This window comes from Notolepis coatsorum (genome assembly GCF_963971535.1).
Source record: "Notolepis coatsorum genome assembly, chromosome: 13".
Classification (NCBI taxonomy): domain Eukaryota; kingdom Metazoa; phylum Chordata; class Actinopteri; order Aulopiformes; family Paralepididae; genus Notolepis; species Notolepis coatsorum.
In genome coordinates this window covers 90,678,069-90,705,877 of record NC_140177.1, presented here as the reverse complement: position 1 = coordinate 90,705,877, position 27,809 = coordinate 90,678,069, and the positions used below count along the sequence as shown (strand labels likewise).

General features: G+C 41.2%; 1 protein-coding gene across 1 annotated transcript in view; it reads left to right on the top strand.

The window, feature by feature from the left end:
- The first annotated feature begins 1,381 nt into the window (after positions 1 to 1,381).
- Positions 1,382 to 27,809, top strand: part of LOC311239435 (sickle tail protein homolog) — a 149,397-nt gene continuing 122,969 nt past the window's right edge. The window contains 1 exon segment of the mRNA XM_084327740.1: positions 1,382 to 1,492. The gene's annotated coding sequence lies outside the window, so the exon portion shown is untranslated.

Below are 27,809 nucleotides of genomic sequence, written 5' to 3'. Positions count from 1 at the left end.
GGCCCGCCTGATCTCAAACCTACCGAAGTCGGCCCATGTCACCCCACTTCTTAGGGACCTGCACTGGCTCCCCATTGCTGCACGAATCCGCTTCAAGGCCCTCGACCTAGCATACCGTGCGGCAAAGGGAACCGCTCCCGCCTACCTCCGGTCAATGGTCTCTAACTACACACCCTCAAGACCCCTACGCTCTGCATCTTCTGGCCGCCTCAGACCTACTCCTATCCAAGCTCCGGGAGGGTCATCAAAGAGAAGTCGCCTATTCTCAGTCCTTGCCCCACAATGGTGGAATGAACTACCCACCCCAGTTAGGACAGCCGAATCACGTCCAATCTTTCGCCGTCGACTAAAGACGCACTTCTTCAACCATTATCTGAATTAAAAAAAAAAAAAAAAAAAAAAAAAAAAAATCTAACCCTAACTAACCGTACTGTCATGCACTTGTCCTAATAAACTAACCTACACTGTAGCACTCAACACTTTGATGAACATTGTTGCTCAGCTGATAGAGTTGTGCCCTTCCTGATGGCTTGTCGTACAGAACTTGTAAGTCGCTTTGGATAAAAGCGTCAGCTAAATGACTAAATGTAAATGTAAATGTAAATGTGTGTGTGTGTGTGTGTGTGTGTGTGTGTGTGTGTGTGTGTGTGTGCGTGCGTGCGTGCGTGCGTGCGTGCGTGCGTGCGTGCGTGCGTGCGTGCTTGTGCCAGATCCTTATGTTATGGGTTTGTGCACAAGGACAACATGCTATACAGATGTCCTATAAGCACATTGAACTGTATTATTTTAATTGTATGTTGTAGTGTGTGATGTGATCTGGGGATTCAAATAAAGTATTTCAAATGTGTGTGAGGAGGTCAATGGTCCAATTTCTAATAATAATAATAATAATAATAATAATAATAATAAATGATCCCTTAGCCTATTATCTTTAAACTCGCCTAGATGTAAATTAATTAAAAAAAATTAAAAAAAAAAAGAAGAAAAAAAGTTGTAACGACGTAGTATTAACGTTGTAAGTAAGCTATATTCAGCAACACCCCCCCCCCCCCCCCCCTGGCATCACCATAATGTCCTTTAATTGATGGTGGGACAGGGGGCGGGGCATGCTGACTCACGGAGCCGTGCGCGCTGTGTGTGTGATGTCACTGTGACTTGTTGCTACAGTAGCCGGTGCCATAAAGTTAGCTGACTGGGACAGATTGCTCTGCAAGTCGGACAGGTAAGGCGAGGTGGGGTTTGTTGTGTCAGTGGTGCTGCTGGTGCACCTGATGTAAACGGCGGCTTGGGAGGGAGGGAGGGAGGGAGAGCGAGAGAGCGCTCAGTTTACACACAAGTAGTTTTGTAAGGAAAGACATCGGGAGAAACGCTGCGTAACGCGCATGGATCAATTGTGATCACGGATTCTGGACACAACCCCCCGGAATTAGGAGGAGGACTGCGCCCGTTGGAAATTAAATTGATAGTCTGACTGCGGCACACACTTTTCCAGGTAACGTCAGGCATGTTGAACCTGCAAGCGCGATCTTTTCACGTTTTATTTTTTTTATAAATCGTTATTGAATAGTATTTAACTCTGTGCAACAATATGTATTAGTTTCAGGAGTTGTTACTAGTTTTCCCGTTTTGAATCCGCCGAGTTTCTGTTGGCTACACTCCAAGAAGGTGTGAGAAGCTCTGGGTTGTTGCGTCTGTCTGTCTGTGTGTAAACAGGCAAGGAACCCATATCTTCAGTGTGCCATTGATCTGCCAAACACCTCCCTGCTGCATTAGATATGCAATTATCGCAGCAGGAGGCAGTGTTTCGCTATTGTACATTTTGGTGTTGAGAGCCCACTCTCTTACCACAGTAATTAAGGTCACTTGGTAAACTGTGGTGGTGGTTGTAATTAAATGTCTACCCATCCAAGGAAGCTACTCCCCTGGAGGAACGGGCTCTGATCAGGGCCAACGATCCAGCAGAGTGGGAGTGCGTCATGGGGGGTAATTCCAGGAGCATTACACAGGGAAATAAAATCACAAACTAGTTTGAGCTAATTTCACTGTGTATCACTGTAAGAAAAAAAGCTGCAAGAAAACGGTAAATGTCTTGCATCAATGTTTGCCAAATACTTACTGTCAAATGACAGTAAAATCAATATACATTTACAGATTACAACCTTTATTTAATGGTTAATATTTTGATAAAAGGTAATACTGTATTTTTATGGCATTTACACTTAAAGTAGAAAAACAAAAGTAATCTGTAAAATAATACAGTTAATTTCCTGTGATTTTTTTTTTTTTTTTTTTACAGTGTAGGCCTAATGCTATTCCATGATCTAATAATCGAATAGTCAAGATTCACCTCGTAGATATAAAAACCAAAGCATGAATAATTAATATAGCCTAGCAAAATAATTGTTGTTGTTGTCTGGCTAACGAGGTAGCCTAATCCTGCTTCCTGGAATTCCTTGGAATTATTCCAGACCTGGACAAAAGGATAGCCTGACTGAATGTCTCAGATCAAAAAAGAAAGATAGAAGGAGCACTGTACTTAAATAACTGGTCTCAGTTTGAAAGCCTGACACCCCCAAAAGGAAAACTTCAGGAATTAAACAACTTTATTTTGGTGAGTCTTGGATTGGTGCCACTTAGGGGTGGACGGTATAAACGGTATACGGTATAAACGGTATGAATTTGCTCTACGGTATGGATTTTGCCTATACCGTGTAACCGGTAGTGCAGCTCTAAAATAGCAATGACGTCATGTAACCACAGCGCGACTATTTCACTCGCATTTGCCCCTAAAAATAGATAGAATTAGTCATAGATAATAGATATGTGCGAACTGGAAAAAGTTATTTAGGAGGCTTCGCGCAGTGCCAGCCCCTCCCGCACGCATGTAAACACGGGTCTACTAGTAGTCTAGTGGGACGGGACGTCTCCCTGAGCTAACGTTAGCTTAGCTACCGTTACAAAATGACCCAGTCAACTATTCACTTTTAGTTTAATACATGATGAGGCATTGTCTAACCGAACGGTATCTAGTCGGCCAGCTACCGATAGCTCCTGACATCAACAAACGCTCCATCAAGTCTAGTAGAGAGTAGACGTGTATGATAGCTCCGTTAGCCGTTAGCTCACGTTAACGCAAGTTGGTTCACCGTTCAAAACGAAATGTCCCATTGAACTAAATAATTCACTGAGGCGTTGTATTAACGTTATATATCCGGCTAGCAGTAGCTACAGATAGCTCCTGATATCAATGTCTTATAACACTGATTCGATGCGTATTCGAGCTGAGGGCTTGCTGAGCACAGTTAAGTAACGTTATGCCAATAGGGTCCAGGTGCAGCGCCGGAGAATCCTGGCCGTAGCTCTGCTCGAGGCTACTCGAGTATAGGTCCAGATGCAGCTCTGGAGAATCCTGGCCGTAGCTGGAGGCTACTAGAGTACACACAGACAGTGGAGCTTGTTGCGTGGTGGCGATGTCTCGCAGATAATACAAGTACAAGTCTAATTATATAATATATATATTTTATAAAAAAAAAAAAAAAAAAAATTATATAAAATAAAATAAATTTTTTTTATCAAAAACGATGATACCGTGATATATACCGTTACCGTCTATGCTTCAGATTATACCGTGATATAAATTTTAGACCATACCGTCCACCCTAATGGCCAAACTATATGTTAAATACATAATAATAGTAGTAAATAAATAATAATAAAGTAATAAATAAAACAAATCAATGTAGACTTAAATGTAATGTAAAAATTATACATACAAAATATGTAGACTGTAAGTGTAGCCTAAACATTTAAATGTACTGAATGCAAAAAAAGAAAAGAGAGACAAATACCCACAATGCTTAACACTTTGAGTGCCGGGACCCGTCTTTAGACGTCTTTGCTGGCCATGCTAAAGTTGCCGGAGGACGCGTTACGTCGTCCTTATATCAATATTTCAAAAATCTGCGATCGGATTCATATGTCCCCTCCGCTGGCCTGAGATCCACCAGCAGGACCCACTGAGCTCTCTGGCGGTTCAGGAGCGCCATCTGGTGGCCGATCGGCGCAATCGCCAAACAGGATGTTGAATAGAGGTTGTCATGACGACCGTAGTACTTCCGGGCGCTCGCTATAGTTCATGGGACTCTGGCTCGTCACGCTACACGGTGATCGATTGGCAATAACTCGATAAACAACATGATTTGGACGTATATACCATTATACAAGCTGGAGATGGACCGGGTAAAAATATATCCCATAATGATAAGATTTCTACTCGACGATGATCGCCCAACGGCGCGCGGAGACTGGGGTGAGTTTCAGCGTGTAACGTTACCGTCTTCGATACTAACTGCTATTATCAACATTTGACCCACATTAGATGATTGGTATAACGCTGCCCACGGAATTATAAACGCCCCCTCGCCCATCCGGTCAACATCAGATGACGTGTAGTAACTTCTAGAAGTACGTCTAGTTGGAATTTTTTATATCGCGCTGATTGCCATCAAACTGTATTTCATCATCAATATAATGCATTTGGGGCTATATATCACGTTCTGGAGAAAGCTGCAGAAAGAGATGAAAACATACTTATACATTAGACCATACTTTACTATGAATATGTGAATGAAAAAGTTTAACGTTGCTACACAATGAACAATACATATAGGACTTTGAATGGGCCCTAATAATGGCAATGTAGCAATAGAATTTAAAAAGTTATAGCCCTGCAAAGAAGGGGACTTTCTCCATAGACAAATAGCGCTGGCAATCTATGGTATATCATGAATTTAACCTTAGGCAGCCAAAGTGTTAAAATAGAAGTTAGGTTTAACATGTCAATAACAAAATGTTATTGACATACTGTATTTGTTTGACCATTTGCGTGGAGTTTAATCAGGAGTTTAATCAGGCACACCCAAGTAGGTCAAATATTTAAAAGCATTTTAAATATAGTTTTGGAATGGGACTGGTGTGGACATTATGACTGGACAGGGAACTATTTGGAAGTATATATATATCTTAAGTCATAGATGTATAAATATAACATGCTAATCTATTACATCCTCTTAAATAGGCTACTGTAATGGTGATATGAAGTGAAGGTTTGAAGGAACACACCGACATTATGGGAAATGCGCTTACCGTCTTCCTCAGGGTTAGACAAGAAGATAAATACCAATTTAGAAAGCTATCCGGCTGCAAGCTAGCTTAGCACAAATTAATGAAAGTGGGTACAGATCAGCTGATTTGTGCTAAGCTAGGCTACCTGGCAGCCAGATGGCTTTTTACTGAACGCACAGAGAGGAAATGACTAGTATCTATATTCTTGTCTGACTCTGGAGAAGACGGTAAGCTCATTTCCCATAATGTTGGCGTGCTCCTTTAAATATGCTAAATGATGTCTGATTGCTCTTGCTCTGGTTAAACACGTGACTTATTGAACCTAACACTGCTTGAGGTCAACAAACACCTCTTGCTATTGCTCTCTCTCTCTCTCTTCTGCACACACTCTCACTCACTCACTCTTTCTCTCTCCTCTGCACCCCCCTCTCCCCTGCCCTATTCTCTTTCTCCCACTCCTCCCGCCTGCTCTGTATGAAATAGAAGTGAACTTGTGCCAGTCTCATTTCAAAGCCTTGGCCCCGATCCAAAGCTCACAGAGCGTATAATACCCCCCTTTGCTTGGCCAGGCATCTGACTGCTGTTACAGATCAAAGCATGGCTATTGGGACAAGGTGCTGTACTGTGTTGGCCTTGGCTGATGCCAGGTTAACTGTTAGTGTACTACAACATGGCCGGGGTTGATCGCCTAAACCTGTATATCTGATATAACTACCAAATAGTTACATATTAACTAGTCAACTGTCCTCAGGTACATTTTCAAACCTTTTTAAGCATTTGAACCTTAGGCATACAATTTTCTCAGTGTTTTGTTGATTTGTTAAAGGAACATGCAAACATTATGGGAAATGCGCTTACCTTCTTCTCCAGAGTCAGACAAGATAGATACCAATTTCCTCTCTGTACCTTCAGTAGAAAGCTACCCAGTTGCAAGCTAACATGTAAATAGTGCAGTGCAGTAAAATAGTTCTCATTTACAGTACAACAATTACAGTCTGGATGCAATGAGTCCAAGCAGCAGAGTGTATGAACTCTTTGAGCGCCAACCACGTATTATTACGTGTTTGCCCGCCAGCGGTTGAGCGCCAATCGCGTAATATTACGTTTTTAGATATTTTTTTTTTTTTTTTTTTTTTAATATTCTATACACTCTCACGGACCTCGGTGTTATCACTGGAACTCATTCTGAGACCTCGAGAGTGCAATGCCGGCCGAATCCTGCTAGGTGGCAGTATCGCCTACCCTTTGAAACCTTATTTCACACTATGTGTTACATTTGATATGGTCCAGGCGGAGAATTTGGACCCGGGCAAGTGAAACGCTTCATTTGAGCAACTTGGAACGCGTCCAGCATACTTTAAACTCTAAAACTATACTTATATTTACCACGGGATAATGCGCGAACGTATACATCAGGGGTGGCCAACCAGTCAGAGACTAAGAGCCACAAAAATTACTGTGGTACCACAAAGAGCCACACTATATACCAGCGTTTCTCAACCTTTTTTTTCAGTCACGGCATCCTTCATGTGTTTATAGGTCTCACCCTCTGGCCTCTGAAGTTGCTAATGTCTTTTTTATTTGGGCCTCACAGGGTTAAAAGTACCCTGTGAGACCCACGGTTGCAAAATTACAAAAGCACTTTTAGCCATTTAAAAAAAGAATGTTTATTTAAAAAATGTTAAGCACATGTATAGTCAATTGGTCCTGTTGTTCAGCCTCACAATGCTATTTGATAGTAAATGTGTTTATATGTCCCACCCTCTGGCCTCTGAAGTTGCTAATGTCTTTTTAATTTGGGCCTCACAGGGTTAACCTCTTAAGCCCGAGATATACAGTAAAAGTGTATATTTTCAGCATTACGTTTGTTTACCAATTATTTTAACTGTTATTAGTGAAATATAAGATTATAGAAATCTCAGGGCATTGAGTCGGAAACCGGCGCATATTGACAGGAGGAAGTGGCACAGCCAAAAGTGAGTGTAGTCTTTTGAAGGAAGAGACTCAGGGCTTTCAAATTTCGAAAAACTACCCTACCCAGCTCACACCAGCCCCTGTCAATCATCTGACTTCTGGATTTACTTTTTAATTTCTCTTATTTTTTGGGATTATCTCCCACAAACCTGAATGTTATTTCCATAAAACAGAACGCAGTTAGTTTCTCTACCTTTCTGTGAACGTCTTGCAAAAAACGGTGTTGCAATATGATGAAAAATGGTGGAGAAATTTACATTATAAAAAAGATGGCAGAATTCAGTACTGTATCTACAAAACCTTCTGTTTAATCATCTTCCCTTTATTCATTTGCTTAGATTTTTCAGGTCTGGTCAATTTTAGCATGGTGTTATTTACAGTCAAAGATAAAAAAAAAATTAAATAGAATTGATATTCTCCTTTGGTTCATTACAATTTACTCAAGCCTAGTAACAGACACACTATTTCTGACACTGATCCATATATCCCTAGATTCAGATACCAAGAACATGCAAATGGACCATTACATTTTAAATCCATAGCTATAATATAGAATAGATATAGCTCTACAAACAAGGTGACGCACTCCTATCTTTTAAAGCTAAGGATAAGACTAATCCCCGGCGCTGAATGAGTTAATGGGGAAAGGTAGTCCTTTGTAGGATCTTGTGTTTTGTACTTTATTTCTTTTTTCTTTTTTTTTATTATCTTTTTCCTCCTTCTTTTTCCGTTTTTCTCCCCTCCCAATGTTAGTCGTTATGCCAATTCCCAATCCCCTTCCTGGTCGTTGCGCACTCTACCCCCTACCGTCGGTCTGGGAGGGCGGAGACTATCACATGCTTCCTCCGAGACATGTGTACCCAGCCCACCACTTCTTTTCACCTGGCAGCGCGGACTCTCACTGAGAGAGTGTAACGTGTGGAAAGTCACACTACCTCTCTTAGATCCTTCCCTCGCTGTGCAGGCGCCCCGACCGAACTGTAGGAGTCGCTGTCCACAACGACCCAGAACCACCCACCGGCTTCCCTCCCACTGACTGTGCCAATCGAGCCAGTATGACGGCTGGCCAAGCCGGAAGCAACGCTGACAGCTGGATTCGATACCAGTGTCTCTTGTGTTGGTGACGAGCGCCTTGTCCGCTGCGCCACCCAGCCGCCATACTTTTTTATATTATATTGTATTTGTATTTATATTTGATAGTGTATCTATAGTGTAGATACTGGACTGTATAGGACTGTGAAGCTATGTATCCTCCACCCTGTACCCCATGCTGCTTTGACACCCGAATGTCCCCAAGGGGATTAATAAAGGATCATCTTATCTTATCTTGATTACTACAACAGCCACATTTGTTTTTCTATCACTTGTATGCTTGTATGCGGGCAAATGGAATAAACTGGATTAACAGCTTGGAGTGTGTGTGTACAAACGGGGCTGTGATGATGACAGGCAGACAGGTTATTTTGTTTCCTTTAGGAGCCCCTTGAATATTTCTCTCACTAACCCCGGGGACGCTAATTCGCTCCAAACCTGGACCGCTGGAATAGGTGGTTCCGGGTGCGCGCCAGTGGGAGCGGGGGACGTGGTGTACAAGCTTGTACCAAAACATGGGAGAGGCTTGCTGTATCAACTTGCTGACACACACAACGTCCTTACTGTAATGCTTTCATGCTTGCTTGAATTTTGGGCAGATAAAAACATACAGCAACAACTGGACAATACCCACAAAAACGATATTTATGGGCAATTTGGCGAGTTCAGACCTCAACCAAACAAGCATGTTGAGCCTCACGGCTCAGTGGATGAAAACATGAAGCCACATTACAAGCACAATACTTCCCTGGCTCGCATTAGGCCTGGCAATTTTTTTGCCATTGCTATGTCTACTATACATTGGTTTCTTGTTCGAATAATTTCTATAGACCAGTGATGCCCAACCAGTCGGCCGTGATCGACCGGTAGATCAATGACATGCAATATAATTGACGCGAGCGATGGCCTAATGTTAGCTGCTAACTAGTGATAAATAGGCTAGCGTTAATCCTGGAAAGCGCTCAAAGCGGACTCCACGACACCAGTTCCATTCGTGAGAAAAGGGGGTGGGTTATATTGACGACGCTTGACAACAGAGGTTCAAATATAACTTCATATGTATTGGTTATTTGTTTCTTTATATCAGCATCCAGTTTCCACCACCGTGTGTTAAAACTCTTCCTGTGTTGACGTTAGAGCGTGACATCATCGCTACGGCAGCTTACACGCTCAAAACGCAAACCGTAAACAAAACCCGGAGCGCACCAAGACTGCAGTGTGTACGCAAACTAGAGGGGGGAGAGGGAGGGGGGAAGTTCGCACCCAAGGACGGAGCGAGGACGGAGCGGAGCTGATTCGACCCCGAATGGCAGTGAGAAAGCCCCCTTAGACACAGGGGGGCCTTGGGAGCTAAATAGTAGTTTCTAGATCCCATATCCTGGAAGGACATTGTCATGGGAATCATCACTTTTAACATTTTCAGCGCCACACTTAGCGGTTATCTCTACCGCTAGATGGCCAGCTTGATAGTCGTTTCCGCGGTGTTTCACTATGCTTGCAAAGCTGTGTGTGTGTTCTGTATTATAGCTGTGGAGACAATGGTGTGGCTCATTTGACAGACACTACTAGTTTGTTTCTACACACTGTAGTTTGTAGTTTATTACACGCTAAACATTGCGCATTTCCAAGATAATCCAGTATTTTTTCATAGATCGCGAGATAAAACGTGTTATGTGCAATAAGCCCGAATCGTTCTGGTTGATTCCCTGAACCCCCAAATACTCCCAAATCAAAGGTATATAACATGTATATGTACCTTCACAAAATCATCAAGGGGGGTCGGTAGTTTTAATTCAAAACTGTGATCGTGTTTGCCGAGAATGTTTTACGTCCGGTGAAACTCAAAACTGTGATCGTTAGAAAAACACGTTTCAGGTTCGGTAAAATAGACATAGAATATACCTTACCTTAGCCAGGAAGGTATTCCAAAAAGAATAATTCCAAGGGATCGCATTGCCATCGCGATTACCAGTGTATATGGATACACGTTTCGATGGTAAAATACGCTTAGGCAACTGAATTTCGAGGCGATCAATGTGAATCTCTATTCAAGTAGGAGGAGGAGCCCCTACAAAAAAAACGTGTATCAACACCAAGCCATTCCAGTTCAGATACAGACGATACTGCCACCTGGTGATAGTTGATCAGCATTGCAATTCAAACATATACAAACGACCCAGGGACGGCTAGAATGATCCGGATGATGATTTAGAACAGGGATCAGAGGAAAAAGATCAAATGATCAAAACCAGAGAAATCTCGGGTCTGGCGCTCAACCGCTGGCGAGTTAACCCAAGAAATTTCGGGTCTGGCGCAGAATGTGGTAAGTGCACGATATATCGGCCGCCGATATAATATCGGCCGATATGGTAATCTTTTTACACATCGATATCGTTCCGATGTCAAAATATAATATCGGCTGCCGATATAATACCAATACTTTTGGCTTTGGCCATTTAAGGCCTACTACTGTACTTTAAAGTTTTGAACTGTTGTACAATGTTCACAGAATACAGTGACTTGGTCTCAAGTGAGTTAGATGTCTATTGTTGAGAATACTCAGGGTTGGCTTATCCATAGTGTGAATTCAGGACACACTTGTATCCTTTATAAAAAAAAATTATTTAAATATTTATTTTTATTTAACATGTTTTGGTCTTAAATTGCTTAAAAATATCAGTAATTTCTGAAAATAAATTACAAAAGTAAAAAAAAAAAAAAAAAAGCGTTTTTGGAAAATGCTTTCTATACAGAGATATCGACATCGGTAAATATCGGTATCGGCCAGAACAGCAATATTAATATCGATTATCGGTATCGGCCACAATTTTCACATCGGTGCATCACTACTTTTTTTTTGTTTGCATTTTTACAGCTTTTTATTGGTCATACAAGACCGACAGAGGAGAGAGAGAACTGGAGAAGATGTGGGGAGGACATGCGACAAATCAGCCCGGGAGCGGGAGGCGAACCCGGGACGGCCGCGTATGTCTGCGAGGCAGTATGCGGTGCGCCACTGGGGCGCCCTGCATGACTACTTTTAACCCATTCAGTGCCAACCACGAGTATAGTCGGGTTAAATCGCCATCGCTTGAGTGCCAATCACGAGTATAGTCAGGTTTTAATCGTTATTTCTTTTATTAGCGATATCCATTCATTTTTCATCCATCCATCCATCCAGCCTGACGTTATCATTGGGAATGGGTCTGAGCTCGCAAAGGGCAAATACCGCCGCCTATCGTCTCCCGGATGATATTGCACATCCTTGGATTGGATTGGCTGGGACTGTGCATCAAAAAAATAAGTCCGGTCCAGGTTTTACTTCTCGGGCATGCAGCTGGATACTATTGCATTGACTGGGGGGACTGGGAGCATAGTGGATTATGTGTTTTGGACTATAACGTTGGATCAATGGACGCGACCGATATTTGGAATGGCGATCAGGAATTGGATTAATCTTTTTGCATGACATCAGATGTGAGGTAAGGCTTTTATGTTACGAATCTTGGGGTAATCAGATGTTCCTTTCTCCGCCATCGGAGCGTGTGTGTGTGTGTGTGTGTGTGTGTGTGAGGTTCGCGCCGACCAAAGTACGGAGAAGCGATTTTTCAGACCCCGCTTCTCTTCATGCATGAGGACACATATACTATCGATAATCTAGCGTTTATTTGAAAACGATTCATAAATCAGCAGAAAAATGACAACGTGTTTTGTGTATTCCACTAAAGGGCTATTATCGTGTCTTTCTCTGGAATTACTAGAAATCTCCAAAACTATACTCGTTGATAAGCGACGGGTGTATTAGACCCATAGCCATAATTTAAGATATAGTTTAAGCGTTCGCAAATATAACTCGTCATAATCTTCACCTGAAAAGATGTTATATTATGTTATATAGGGCTGTCCCTGACTAAGCATTTGGATAGTCGACTATGATTGGCCAAAATGAAGGAGTCGACTGAAGGCTTCTTGTCCTCTGCAAAAGCATGCAATTGGTCCACTGATGGATACATCTTGATATTTGTCTAGTCTAGTGTGTTCATTAGATGGGTGAAATCCTCTTTCAGTGCCTCTGTGTCTGTTTTCTTAGGCAGTTAGCCTCTGGTATGCGTGCCATTAGCGTTAGCCACGCTTCTAGGCCTCTTTTCTTTTGGAAAGAATGATAAAAAAAATAAATAAAAAATAAAGTTTTCTTTATAATTTTTTTTACTAAGAGGTTGGCAGTCGACTACGGCTCCTTTCAACCGATTAGTCGACTATTCGACTAATAGGGGTCAGCCCTAATGTTATATAAACCTATATCTTCCTAACTAGTCTAATTTGGACTTCTTGCATTATCAGTAGGGATGGGTACCGAATTCGGTACTTTTGAGGTACCGAACCGAAACACGTCGGTACTACCGAGTATCGAATCAAGTGAGAAACCGTTTTTTTTTTTCTTTTTTTTTTTTTATGTCAACGTTCACACGCACAATATATGCTTACCTAGGATTTGACTTGATTCAACAACAAAGCAGTCGGAGCAATGACAAGCCGAAAACTGTTGAAATTGTAGTTATTTGAAGTTTGGATTTTTTAGTTTTTTACGACTGAGGTAGGTAAATTACATTTCTTGAGACTAAAGTACCGAAAAAAGGTATCGTTGGGTACCGGTATCGATTCACAGGTACCAGTACCGGTATCGGTTCAAATGTGAAAGGTACCCATCCCTAATTATCAGAGATTATCTTTAACAAATGTGTAGGTGTATACGGTGTGTTTTAGCTGATATTAGCTTACCTTACAAAACATCACTCAAATGACCATTGCTGTTGAAAAAATGCTCCAGGAGACTTTAAAGTTATTTGAATGTTGCTAGGCATAATATGTAACTCAGCCTTCTGAAAACCACTGTAATATAAACCCTATTTGACTCTACAAGAAGCTCCACATGTCAAACCTTTGCTTTCAGTTGGGTGCGCTTATTATTAACTCCCGGCTTTTTTAACTAATAGCTTGTAGCAGAATAATACAGTAACATTAGGGAACGCAAAGGTGCAGTTATTTTCACAAGGGTGAATTACCTATGCCTAGCGACTTTCAAATTTCATGGAGCATATTTATTCCAACCTTTTTCAACATCGATGGCAGTGTGAAAGGTAGACTGAGATCGACCAAAATATACATTTTAAGTAACCTATGAACACAAAATGTGTTAAAAGACAGGGACAATCTCTGGTAATGGTGAGAAGTCAATATTAGACTGGTATGGTCCTTTAACTCCCACCACCTGAAAATTAAACATACTTGTACAAACGTCCTTCCCAGCTATGGGATCTAGACACTACCAGACAAAAAGGTTGAGAACCACTGGATAAGGGATAATTACATCATATCCTGTGTGATGGTAAATGTTAGCTTGCAGCTAGCAGTATCCCATTCATTTCATTGAAAAATGCTGACAAAGCTAACAAGCTGCCTTTTGGTCAGCTGGACGACACATGTATAAATCTACATGGTGAAAAACAGGCTCCCTGATAAATAAAGACACCTGTCTTTGACTTACATTCTACATGTCAAGGTATCGTCTTGGGGGTGGGAGTCTTTACACCATTGAATATGAAACAGGTGTTTTTATTTAAATTTTTTATTTTTTTTTTTACATCTCCCTGGATTCTTGGAAGATCATTGGATTCTTCTTTTATGTACCATGTACTAAGAGCTGTCTGAGGATTCTCTGATATATCTCTACATATGGAATCCATATTACTGGATGGATTCAGTATGGACTTCTGTTTGTCTTCAGAAAACAGGTGACCATATTACTATATGAATAGTTGTTCACTATAGGTAATGATTGACGCGTAAGCCTGCCACGATAACACATTTTTCTGGGTGATTAATTGCCCCCGAAAATATCGCGATAAGCGATATTATTGCGACCGGTTTGGAGAAATGTATTTCCCAAAAGTTTTCAATTAACCTTTTTATTTTTCTTACTAATATAATAATAGCATACTAATGCAAGGAAACCGTTTCAAAGTGCAATAAACCTTTATTTAACATTGGAAGACATTTTAAATATCCTAAATAAAAAAATGCTCAGTTTGATTGTTTATTATAAAACAAACTGAAACTGGAAACAAGCCCTAGCTCTGTCTGGCTTTTTGTGTCATCCTTTTAACATGTACATGTATTATTAATGTACCATGTACAAAATGTTAATAAAGTGTGAAGAAAAAACTGGAAACGTAATAAATAAAAAGGCAGTGAAACAATAATCAAATAAACACCAAAATATATACTATCTCTATTGGAATGGAGACTTCAGCACAGGATAAACTAGGGATGGGCAAAAATAATCGATTGATCACATGATGTACTCGAGTACTCGTGGAGGAAAACGCTGTACAAAATAAACGTATTTTCCGGTGTTTTAGACTTTTATTTTGAAACCCACCCACCGGTCCGACCGGTAGTATTGTTGTTATTATCCTAGCTGCCTAGCAGAACGTATTGAGCGGACAACTTGTTTGATTGATTGAATTGATTGATTGAAAAGTTTATTAACAGATTGCAGAATGGGTACAGTACAGTACAGCTCAATACATACAATTGTTAAGGGGATGCAGACCAGAGAAAGACTTTCGTTTTGTTTACATCAGGGTCCCCCATTTTGAATTCATCATAACATATATGACATACATGACATACACTGTACACTGTACATTGGAATACTGACAAAGCCATACTTTGTCATTTACTGTACAACTGGGTTAGGACATTTGTAGGGGCCAGTTTTGAATTGCAGTCTCCCGTAGGTGTTCTTTCAGAGTGTTTTTGAAAGTGGGTAGTGATTCACATTCCTTTACAGCTTTGGGTAGGGCGTTCCACATTGATGTGGCATAATTGCGAAACGTGTTTAGTCCCTTGTTTGAGCCGAATCTGGGTTTAACATGATTTGTGGAGCTCCCTCTGGTGTTGTGATCGTGGTATTCACTGACCTTTGGGAAGTATTTTGACATGTACATGGGTACCTTGGTCGCGTAGTGTATCTTGTAGACCAGGCCCATTGCAAGTTGCTGTACTCTGTCGTCTACTCTAAGCCATCCTAGGTTGTCAAAGTGGGCAGGGGTGAGGTGGGTTCTAGGAGTCAGGTCAAGCAGTAGTCTGACTAGCTTGTTTTGAGATGTTTGTAATTTGTTTTTTAGTGCCTTTGAGGTGCTTTGGTACCATGAGGTGCAAGCATAGTCGTAGTACCCTTGAATGAGTGCTCCTGCCAGAGTCTTCAGGGTATTCTTGTTTACCAGGGAGGAGATCCGGTACAAGAATCGAGTTTGTTGGTTGACTTTTTTTATTACATTGGATGCCATCTTGTCACAGGAAAGATTAGCCTCTAGGATGGAACCCAGGTAGGTAATTTCATCTTTCCTTGTGACAATATTGTCACCCACTGTAACCGAGAAGCCGTCGGTCTTGCTGAGTTTGTTATTTGAACCGAAGAGAATGGACTCTGTTTTGCCCATGTGTAATGATAGTTTGTTGTCGGCAAGCCATATGCAGATTTTGCCTAGTTCAGAGCTGAGGGCTTTTTCAACCTGTAACTTGTTCTTGTCAGAGACCAGCAGGGCTGAGTCGTCCGCAAACAGGAACAAGTTGTAGTCACAAGCTGACGACATGTCATTTGCATAAATTAGGAATAATAGCGGTCCTATTCCTTCCTTGTGGAACACCACAGCTCACTGTGAGGGGGGGGGGGTAGGGTACCATTTGTCTCGTCCGGTTCTGTGTTTTTGAGCTAATGATAAAACAAATGTTGAGATTGTTGGTGAACAACTAACTTTAGGCTAGTTTTAACGTTAGCTACTAACGTTAGATGCAGCTACTACAGGCAATCAACGATGAGGAGGAAGCGTCAAAGCCGTATATAATAGAATAGCTGTGGTGCGTAGGCACTGCAGCACGACTCGAAACTACCTGTTATAATAAATTAATTCATGTTTAACTTGTCCCTGTGTCCAGTCCTTTGACCAGCCCCACCCGTTCCTTGTAAACAATGATGCATGTAATTGTATTAACGTTATTCTGTGTTGTAGCTATGCTATACGTTGTATTTTGTTTGTTAGCTATTTAGCTAATGTTGTTAGCATTGGATAGCGTCAACGCTAGATCTTTAATCTTTATTTAGCAGTCCAGTTTCTCCGGGCAGTAGCGAGTAACTACTTGGGTCTAAAAATAGCTAACGTTACACTACAAAGAACGCTACTTGGTTAAAAGGAGCAACACTATTGAGAAATGTAGTTAAGCTATGTGGTGTTGCTAGTGCCCCACGGAGCTCCCGTGCTGTGCTCTGTAGTAAGGCCAGCGGCCCCCCACACGGAGAGTGACTGACGAGGGGTACTGGTTCCGCCTCATTAAAACAAACGCGCAAATAGCAATTAATCGCGCCCGTCAAAATCATTGCATTCATTTTAATTATCGCGCCGATTAATCGATTTATTGCTTATCGCGGCAGGCCTACTGACGGGGATCCTAATAAACTCAATATGAACTAATATTGATTCAGATCATGTTCATACTAGCGTGTGCATTTCACATCTTCTATCGATGGACTACAAAGGATGTGAGCTGTCAGTTTAGTTATAGTATTAATGCACCCATTCTGAAGAGCACCTTCTTTAGCCGTGGACAATACAAGTTTGTTTGAGGAGTAGTAGCAACATTTTATTATCCTTGCAACATGTATACAGTAGGTTTGTTAGAACATATTGTACCATAGTAATTGCATAAATATAGGTGTTGTAATTACCATGTACTGTGTTTACATACCCTTTTAGCAACATCATACATACTTAACAATGTTGACGTTTTTAGAATGTCCCGGTATGTGAGTAGGACTCTGGAATAAATACCTCAGAATAGACTACAATAGGCCTGAAGACCTGAGAATAGACTAGAACAGGCCTAAAGATCTGAGAATAGATTAAAATAGTCCTGAAGACCTGATAATATATTAGAATAGTCCTGAAGACCTGATAATAGATTAGAATAGTCCTGAAGACCTGAGAATAGACTAGAATAGGCCTGAAGACATTCCTCTGAATCGTTTTGATTGGAGGATGAAGAAAAGAGGGCAGAATTTGAGATAGGTCAATTACTTCACACATGCATGTATTATTATGTGTATGCATGTTGTGATACCAGTTTACATGCAACATTTGTTCTTACACTAATCATCTTTAAAACCTTTGTATAACTAGAGTGAGTGTAAGCAAGCATGTAGATTAGAACAAGGTGAAGCTACATTACCAGTAGGGATGGGTACCGAATTAGGTACTTTTAAAGGTACCTACCGAATCACGTCGGTACTACCGAGTACCGATTCACGTGAGATCCGTCGGTGCTAGATTTCGGTACTGTACATAATTTTTCTTTAAAGTCTACTTTATATCTTTTTTTTTAACTTCTTTTTTCTTCACGTCAATGTTCACACGCACAATATACGTTTACCTAGGATTTGACTTGATTCAACAACAAAGCAGTCGGGGCAATGGCAAGCCGAAAACTGTCGCAAGTGTGGTTATTTGAAGTTTGGATTTTTTTTTTTAGAACTGAGGTAGGTAGATTACATTTTTAGAGACTAAAGTACAGAAAAAAGGTACCGTTAGGTACCGGAATCTATTCACAGGTACCGGTACCGGTACCGTATCGGTTCAAATGTGAACGGTACCCATCCCTAATTACCAGAGCTGTCTATCTATAAAGGCTACGTTTAGACAAGCGTTTTTGGGATGGAAGTCTGAACAGAAACCGCAAAAGTCGTCTTGCGGTTTCACTTTTAATTTTGCGTTTAGACGAGCGTTTTGGGGTGGAATTCTCCGTGCAGACGAGGCTGTAACAACTCGAGACAACGGAGCCCCGCTGTCACACGATTGGCGCATATGTCACATGACGTGCTGTGAAGACCCGCCCTACTCTGCCTCTGATTCGCAGAGTGTGGGTGGGGAATGTGATTGGACCAAAGCAGAGTCACTCACAGACAGTGGGGGTCCAGTCATAATAGTTGTGATAGCCGCGGGACAGATTCTTGTGTATTTAAAAGTACTGCCAATGTAGCCTTCAGGTGATCGCCATGGATAGAATCAGACATGCTTTGTTTACGCTTCTAGGCTACTGGCGCATGCCTGTGATGTAAGCAGTAGGCGCGACGAGAGCCTTGACAACCCTTTCGTCATCGCTTTATGCGGTTTGACAGTTTAGACGAGAGCGCAAAGGTTTACCGTTTCTAGGAATTCCACCCTGGAAGGTGGTCTCACTTTTTTACGGTTTCACCCCGTAAAAACGCCGTTTCCGTATAAACGAAAGGCACATCTGAAAAAATATTTTTGCGGATTCACCTGCTAGCGTTTCCGTCTAAACGGGGCCAAAGAGTTATGTCTTTTGAATCAGCATGGACCTAGAAGTTACCAATACTACCATAGCACTTTCAATAATAGGCAATCAATGCAAATCTGGTGTTGGCTAATATTGCTCAGCAACTAAATTGTGTTTCAGGAAATAAAAATGGAATCAGTGTAGGTTTAAAAATTTAAATAGTTGCAGGTACCGTAAGGTTTTAGAGTCAAAATCAACTCTGCCTCTCTTTGTTAACTACAACAAGCAATGCTGTTTGTTATTTAAGGTCAGCCCTACAGCACACTGTACGTTGTCAACACAACAGAAATTCTATAGCCTACCGATTGGAATTGTCTTGTGAAAATATGTTGTTTAACTGCCAAGGCTGTTTACATGTAAAACACTTGGCAGCAAACACCAGAGAGGTGGCGTGTGGTCTCATTTGTGGTTTCCTTAATCCCTGAGTGTAGCTTTACTATGTCTTAAAGTCTTAAAGGAGAGGGAATGCAATCCTAGCCCACCATCAGGACCTTTTATTATTATAATTTTATTTTCTGTGCCACTTTTGTTCAGAAAACCCATCATTTTAGTCATCTGAAACTATGCTACAGTATCTATCTATCTAGTATCTATCTATCTATCTATCTATCTATCTATCTATCTATCTATCTATCTATCTATCTATCTATCTATCTATCTATCCTCAGTGGCGAGGAGTAACGCGTGGGAGGCTCACGCTGCCCCCGACACTTCCTGATTCTACTGTGCAGGCGCACCAACCGACCTGTAGGAGTCGCTGTCCACAACGCCCGATCCCCACCCATCAGTTTCCCACCCCCTAATACGGCCAATGTGTATTAGTACGGACGGCCAGCTAAACTGAAAGCAATGTGGAGAGCTGGGCTCGAACAGGCAAGCCCAGCGTCTCCGTCATTCGCGGCGAGCGCCTTGCCCACTACGCCACGTAGCCGCCCCCAATGAAGATTGATTTATATTGTGCTTGCCATTTTTACACAAACTGACTAGCACCTGGCTGCAGTGCTGCTGCTGCTGCCTGCAGCCAGCGCTCACCTCTCCCGGCTCCGTGCCAAATGAAGTTTTTTTTTTGCGCATCCCCGGAACAGTACAATACACAGACGCCCCGAACCGTGGAGGTCGTTCTGAACGGTACACGGTTCGGTTGCGTACCGTCCCACCCCTACTAACTAACTAACTATCTATCTATCTATCTATCTATCTATCTATCTATCTATCTATCTATCTATCTATCTATCTATCTATCTATCTATCTATCTATCTATCTATCTATCTATCTATCTATCTATCTATCTATCTATCTATCTATCTATCTATCTATCTATCTATCTATCTATCTATCTATCTATCTATCTATCTATCTATCTATCTATCGATCGATCGATCGATCGATCGATCGATCGATCGATCGATCGATCGATCGATCGATCGATCGATCTATCTATCTATCTATCTATCTATCTATCTATCTATCTATCTATCTATCTATCTATCTATCTATCTATCTATCTATCTATCTATCTATCTATCTATCTATCTATCTATCTATCTATCTGCATACACTGTATGTCTCTCTTTCCTCTAAATATTGCCTGTGTACGTACTACGTACATACAGTAACCTCTAGTCTAGCCCAAGGCTGCACTCAGACTTTTAATAATTGGGTTTTGCGCAGGTATTCTTGTTGACCCAGTGTTTAGCTCTTCTACCAAAAGTACACAATCACAGGGTTAAAATATAGGCTTTTAAATACAGACCTACTCACACCTGACCAGGTCAGAAATCATTATCAGACCTATTGTTATTCAGTAGTGTCGTTCCTAACGGTGACACAGTGCCGTCTTCCAGATCTTTCCAGGGGATTCATATGAGGTCAACGTGAGGTTAAACAAGACACAGTCAAATGTTGTCCAATGAAATCAGCAAATGGTTTTGTAAACTGTCTGGAATGATAACAGGGGTGATATCACAACATTTAGAAGAACCTTTCTTTATATCAATATATGTATCATGATAACTGTATAAATCATTGTTCATCATTTTGGACTACATGGTGGTACAGTATCAAACTGAAACAGACATTTTCAATAACAAATGTGTGTCAATATTAGCTTTTTATTGTTCGCATCATGATTTCATGTAAACGAAAATAAACAAAAAACAATATTTGTCGTGCCTCTCAGCTACAGAAGGCCAACCAACCTCAACATAAAGGATGCAATGGTAGACTAGGTATCATATCTATCACCAATAATACATCTGAGGGCAGAGTGCCGACACCAGGTATATCAGATTCACAATATCATAATATGATAACACTGATAAATGAAAAATTATCAACCCTTCAGATGACGAACCATATAAGGCCATCTTTAATCTTGGATAGCTCACATATTTTGCAGTTGTAAAGGCAATCCAAATCATCTGTGAATGTGATACATCACAAGAAATGACTCAACCATGACTGTCTTTAAATATCAATGTGGGCCGCAGCTACACAACACTCCAACTTGCCATCTTTAGATAATAAAGTTTGAAAACATCGTTCCTCTGAAAACGTAAAACAACAGAGTTATATGGTTCTTCATCTGAGCTGTTCAAATATCAATAGGTAGTCCAGCCCTAAGACTTTAGGCTCCGCAGAGGGATAAAAAGGGAGTAAAACCAGTCGCAGGAGAAGGAAGTCGTGCACCGTCTTGATTTTCACAAGACATGGACTTCAGTAACAGGTTTAAGCAAAGAGCCAAGGGGGCCGTGAAGCGCTCATTGAAACGGCTGAGCATGCTAGTTGTATAAGGTGCACAGACCCAGATCTTGCCAATAGACTGCAGAAGTGACATGTACAGTAGCTGGTTCAAATAAAGCTCCTGTACTTCACTTGGAGACCATGTGATCTTTTGCAATAAAAAAAACGCATACTAAATGAAACACAGCTATTATCTAGTTTGCTTTATCTGAACAGATAAACCTTAACTGAATAGCTCCCGGGAAATTGGCTTTTTGTGGCAGTGATGTCCCAACTAAAGATATTTGCTGAGGAGAATAATTATTTTCCATTGTGCCGTGGAAGAGCCGTTTCCAGGGGAGCTGTTCAGTAGATAAGCAAACTGGATAACAACCAAAAGTTACCTTTTTCTTTCGTTTAATAAAACATTTTAAGCAGACAATGGCAAGATATGTTTCAAGCTGATCAGATGTTTTTTCTATTGCAAAATATTAGGGGAAGAAATGTATGCAGCAATATATCGCAATATTTTGCATGCTGATACAGTATATATATATTACATTACTACTAACTATAATTATTTAATTTTCTTCTTGACAATCCCATTTTACTGCAATAATGCAATATGCAATAATAAACTATTGGATTGAGGTGAACAGACCGTTATCTTATTAGATAAAACAAATTATGTATACACAGTATATACATATATTTATTGCAGATGTTAACAAAGCTTTCCATTGGGGACATAATATGCAGTTGAAAAAAGGTAATAAATCACAATTTATTGTGATATTACAATATTGCGACTCTAGTATCCTGATAATATTGTATCATGGGGGGCCTCTGGTGGGCGGGGCTAAATGGGACGTCACTTTTGTGCTCAATACATGGTAGTAACTCATCGTTGTCATTGGTAGATAAGGATCCAGAGCTTTTCACATATTCTTTTATGGTGAAATTTCAGCTTCTCGTGACTGTGGTTCATAATCATTTCCGTTAGACATTACCATAACAATTACATGCCATAGTCTCGCATCAAACCACAGGGTGAGGTGGTGGTGTTTACTGTCAGTCAATCAGCTTGTCAGCCTCCGAGGTGCCTGTCAGGAGCCGGGACAGGAAGTGTGTAATTACCATACCTGCCAGCGCTGTCACCTCAAAACCCCACGCGTCCCTTTGAAGTTCAACGAACAAGGGTTGAAGGAACATTGCGTAAGAAATAGCTGAACATTGTTTGCGAGGAGAGATAATCACAAGCATTTGGACCAGAAAGTGCACGTCATGATTAGTCAACGTGTTGTCTAATGGTGGTGTTGGCGGCTATTATGTTAACTAGGGGTGTAACGATGCGACCTCACAACGATTAATTTCGATTACGATTATTCAGGCAACGATTCAATGCATCATGAAATCTCTTCATTTGACCACTATTCGATTCGATCAGTTAATTCCCCAAACATTTTGAATACACAAATGTGGCTGGGCGAACTGATTCACTCAGCATGAATGGACTATAGGTCAATAAAAACAATACACAAAAGAAAAATATATATATATAACATTATTATTATAATTTCTTTTTATTAATTTAGATTATAATCTATTCTAACATATTCAAATCGATGCAGTTTAATCGTCACATTAGAATCGATGCATTTAGATTAATCGATGCATCGTTATACCCCTAATGTTAACCCATATAGTAGGGGTACAATATGACGATATTAAATAAATATCGGGTACAATTCATTAACACATTCGGGGCCATTGGGATGCGTCTAATAAATCTCTAGAGGACCAGCAAATGTAAACAGACTTGGGGCTGTTTGTAGAGCTAAATCTATACTTTATAGTATTGCTATCTGTCCATTCTCATTGTCAATTGAGTCCATAAACCATCCCTTCTAAATGGCTTAAAGAAAAAAAAAATTCATCAATACGTTCTCATTTTATAGCGCCGTGAATATAAGCGTTATACAGCATTTGGTCTAGTATATTTCCTGGAAGGCTAGATAAAGGGCTAATAGCTACTAACATTATATCCAATGGCATTTCCGTTATACATAAGCTACAGTTAAAATTCAAACTGCATATGATCGGCACTATCCTCAAGCATGTATGCATGAAAGGGGGGGGGGGGGGGCGGGGGACGTTGTTTCTTATTATTGATTACCAATAACCGTGTTCGTCTAAGTAGCCACATACGCTGATTGTATCGTATCGTATCATAACAAGGCTCGATCGGGCTGTAATTTACATGAAAAAGATCTTACCATGAGCCGGTTGGATGCCCCCGAGCATTTCCCCGTTCTCGATCGCCATCTGGTAGATCGATATGTCCATTGGCTGATGATAAATCCCTTTATTGCATAGTGAAATCCGCGATCCAAAACGTAATCCAAGCTACAGGCTGCACATCCAGAATCCAGCTAACTGAAAACTCCATTGAAAGTAAAAAAAAATAATGCTCCGTTCAGCCACAGGGCACACTGCATTATCGCGACAGCGCCCCTAAGAGGATCTGGCCGGTATTGCACTTTGGCGAATTCAAAGAGAAGGGTACATCTGCAGTGCAGCTCGGCGACCTTGAATAGGTTATTAAAATGGAATAAAAGCCAAAACAACTTGCCACAGATATATCCGTGCTTCTGTCCACAACGGGTGGAATCGAAACACGTATATATCCGTTGTTCGTCCCCAATGTGTTAACGATACACTTTTTAAACATATCGTGGACATCGTGATGAGACTTACTTTAGCGCAGCACTTTCCTCTCTCCCTCACACAGACACACACACTCGCCCAATTTACGTCACGCACATACACGCACACGCCTAGAGAGGTGGTAACTAAGTTAGCCGTTAACTACTAAGCTAAGCTAACTAATGTTAGCCGCTAACCCTGGAAACGTTTACAGGGGAGTGATCCACGACACCAGTTCCATTAGTGAGGAAAGGGGGGGTGAGGGGGGGGGGGTTATATCATCATATTGGCGTGACTGTATCCATCAGGGTTAGATCAAGCATTTTTAAGTGCTTTAGAGGAAATATCAAAATATCGCAATATATATCGTGTAACGGCAGTCCCGGCGCCATGGGCGGGCATTAGGGGGCCGGGCCCGCCCACTGAGTCAGCTGTGCCCACCCTGGTAAAAAACGTTTTTTTTTTATTTTTTTTTATTTTTTATTTTTTTTAATCAAAGTCAACTATCCAAATCCTTAGTCGGGGACATCCCTAGTGGGCACTGATGTCAACAACAACACTACTGAAGCTAGCACGGCATTCTGTGAGAATTCGTTTTCTACCCTCAAGAACGTCTTTACAGAACATCGCCTTAGTATGCTTCATCGACGCAACTAAGGCCGATTTAATTCAGTTTTAGAAGGACTTAACAAAAAAGTTCAGGAATGAGTGGAGGGGCAGTGTTTTAAGAAGATTTCACTCTGTCCCCAAACGCCGCTTGCCGCTCTATGATGGTGAGTAGCCTGTGGAGGAATTTTTTTGCTTTTTTATGCACCTTATTTTTGTCAGTTCAGTTCAGTTTGTCAGTGAATTCAGAAGTGTTGAATAAATGGAGACTTTTCAAAGATACAGAATAGAATAGAATAGAATAGAATAGAAATGTATTATCCTGACACTGCAAATCACTCAACATTAAACATTTAGACAGAACAAGTCACAAATAAGAATAACAAAACAAATGGCCTAAGAATAGAATAAAATGAAATAGAATAAACATAGAATAAAAGATACAGTAAATAAATACAGTAAAAATATACTGAAGTCTACAGTAGGTGTAATATTGCACAGTGCTGTTTAAAAAGTAAGAGTCCAGGAAGATGGTAATTGTCACTCTGTGCTCAGTGATGCAGTGAGGCACAGTGATGCATTGTATAGTCTGATGGCTGTCGGAATGAAGGACTTCCTGTGCCGTTCAGTGCTGCATTTAGGTAGTGTGAGCCTATAACATGCTCCTCCTGTCAGCCAAGTCTGTGTATAGTGGGTGGGAGGGGTTTTCCCTGATGGCCTGGAGCTTAGCAAGGCTCCTCCTCTCCGCCACCCTCGCTAGAGTCCAGCTCCACCCCAACCACGCTTCTGGCCTTCTTGACCATCTTATCCAGCCTGTTTGTGTCCCCTGCTCTCAGTCTGCTGCCCCAGCAGGTCTGTTATATATATCCGTTCAGTCTGTTTTTGTATAAGTGAAAGTTCTTAAGATAGAGAGAAATTTGATTTTTCAATTGCCTCTCTGCTGTTTAGTTCAGCACCGTGGGCAGCGCCAAGCAAGCCACAGCACCGCTGTCCCAGCTGAAACGTATAAAAGGGAACCTGTGTTGAAAAACCATTGTGCCCCCCCGAGAAAATGTTATGCCCCCCCACTAATTTGTTTCTGCAGCCTGGTCTGTGTAACGGTGATGAAGCAAAAACATATCGTGGTATCATTTAGAGGCCATATCGCTCAGCCCTACCATATAGTAGTCCACAGTGCACTTGGCATTCACCATCTCCTATCGATCTCCTAGCATGCAGTATTGGAGGTACAGTGAGCAGAATAGTTTACACAACAAGGCGATGAAAGGATCACCGGAGTTATCACCGGTGATAACCCTATGTTAAATGTGTCTTCCGGTCGCGCTAACGAATTGTAGCCTCTTGTCAAAGAAATCGATGCGCACATTGGAGTAGAAATGTGCTATAGACAGTGGTGAGTAGGGGTGTAACAATGCATCGATTAATCGAAATGCATCGATTCTAATGTGACGATTCAGCTGCATCGATTTGAAAATGTTAGAATCGATTATAATCAAAATTAATTGTTTTAATTGTATTGTTAATTGTATTGTTTTTCATGCTGAGTGAATCAGTTCCCCCAGCCACATTTGTGTATTCAAAAATGTTTGGGGAATTAACTGATAGAACATTTTTATTAAATCAAATCGAATCAAATCGAATCGTGGTCAAATGAAGAGATTTCATGATGCATTGCATCGTTGCCTGAATAATCGTAATAGAAATTAATCGTTGTGAGGTCGCATCGTTACACCCCTAGTGGTGAGTTCATGAAAGTAAACAAGGAAGTACATGCAAAGAGTCCTTGAAGTGCTTAAAGTGCTTGATTTTTAACAAAAGAAAGTCGAGGCTATGGAAAACAGCAAATTTTTTAACAAGGTGCTTAAAAAGAGTTATCTGTAGATATTTGGAACATGCAGCTCTCAGTATGACTAAAACATAGTCGTTTTGTAATGTTGGAAAGCGTAGTTTCTGGTTTCGAATTTCGACATGACAATATTAAAATGACGATTCAGATGATGAACCTATTGACAAACACGTTTACAGATCCTCAGAGAGAGAGAGAGAGCGTCGGGGAGTTCCTTACTGTTACATCAGCGTTCTCTTCGTTGGTGGCTTCTAGCAACTCTATACAAGATGTGTATGTTTTCCCACTGGCTCTTGCTTGAATATGAGTGGTCAATATTCAATACTCTAGGGCAGTGGTATGGTTTAGCCAGAGACGTGTAGTGGCTAGAAGGCATCTGTATTACAGCAGGCTACTTGTGATCAAGGAGGGTAGTGGCTAGAAGGCATCTGTATTACAGCAGGCTATTTAGGAGGGTAGTGGCTAGAAGGCATCTGTATTACAGCAGGCTACCTGTGATCAAGGAGGGTAGTGGCTAGAATGCATCTGTATTACAGCTGGCTACTTAGGAGGGTAGTGGCTAGAAGGCATCTGTATTACAGCTGGCTACTTAGGAGGGTAGTGGCTAGAAGGCATCTGTATTACAGCTGGCTACTTAGGAGGGTAGTGGCTAGAAGGCATCTGTATTACAGCTGGCTACTTAGGAGGGTAGTGGCTAGAAGGCATCTGTATTACAGCAGGCTATAGAAGTAGGGATGCACCGAATGGGAAATTCTTGGCCGAAACCGATACCGAAAATAGAAAACAGTTGGCCCAAAACCGAAAGCCAAAAGGCCGAAAATGATTCATAGAATAGAATTTTTTTTACCAATGTTGTGGAACATTATGATTATGGAAAAATATATGATTATGGCAAAACTTAACTTAAATAATAAATAATCACTATTATGGGTCCATAAAACATTTATTCAGCACTTCCGAATGCATACAGTACATTAATTCCATCTTTTCTCTGGCTGCCACAGCGGACATCTGTGCTCTACTGAGCGCACCTTTCGAGTCCCCAGCTGAATGTGCTCGCTTGACTCGGCACAGTAGACGCGCGACAGACAGACAGCGTCAATGTGAGAAACACAATCCCCCCCCCCCTCTCGCTCTGAATAATATGCATATTAGATCACTCAGTGATTAACCGCGACGGGCATATGGTGAATGGGGATGTAAAGGCATGTTGAAGACGCATTTGTTGGACGCGTTGCGTGCAGAGTTTACATGGAGGCGGCGCGACTCCCGACAGCGCGACATCATCACAACAACACACGAATGATATGCATATTAGATCACTCC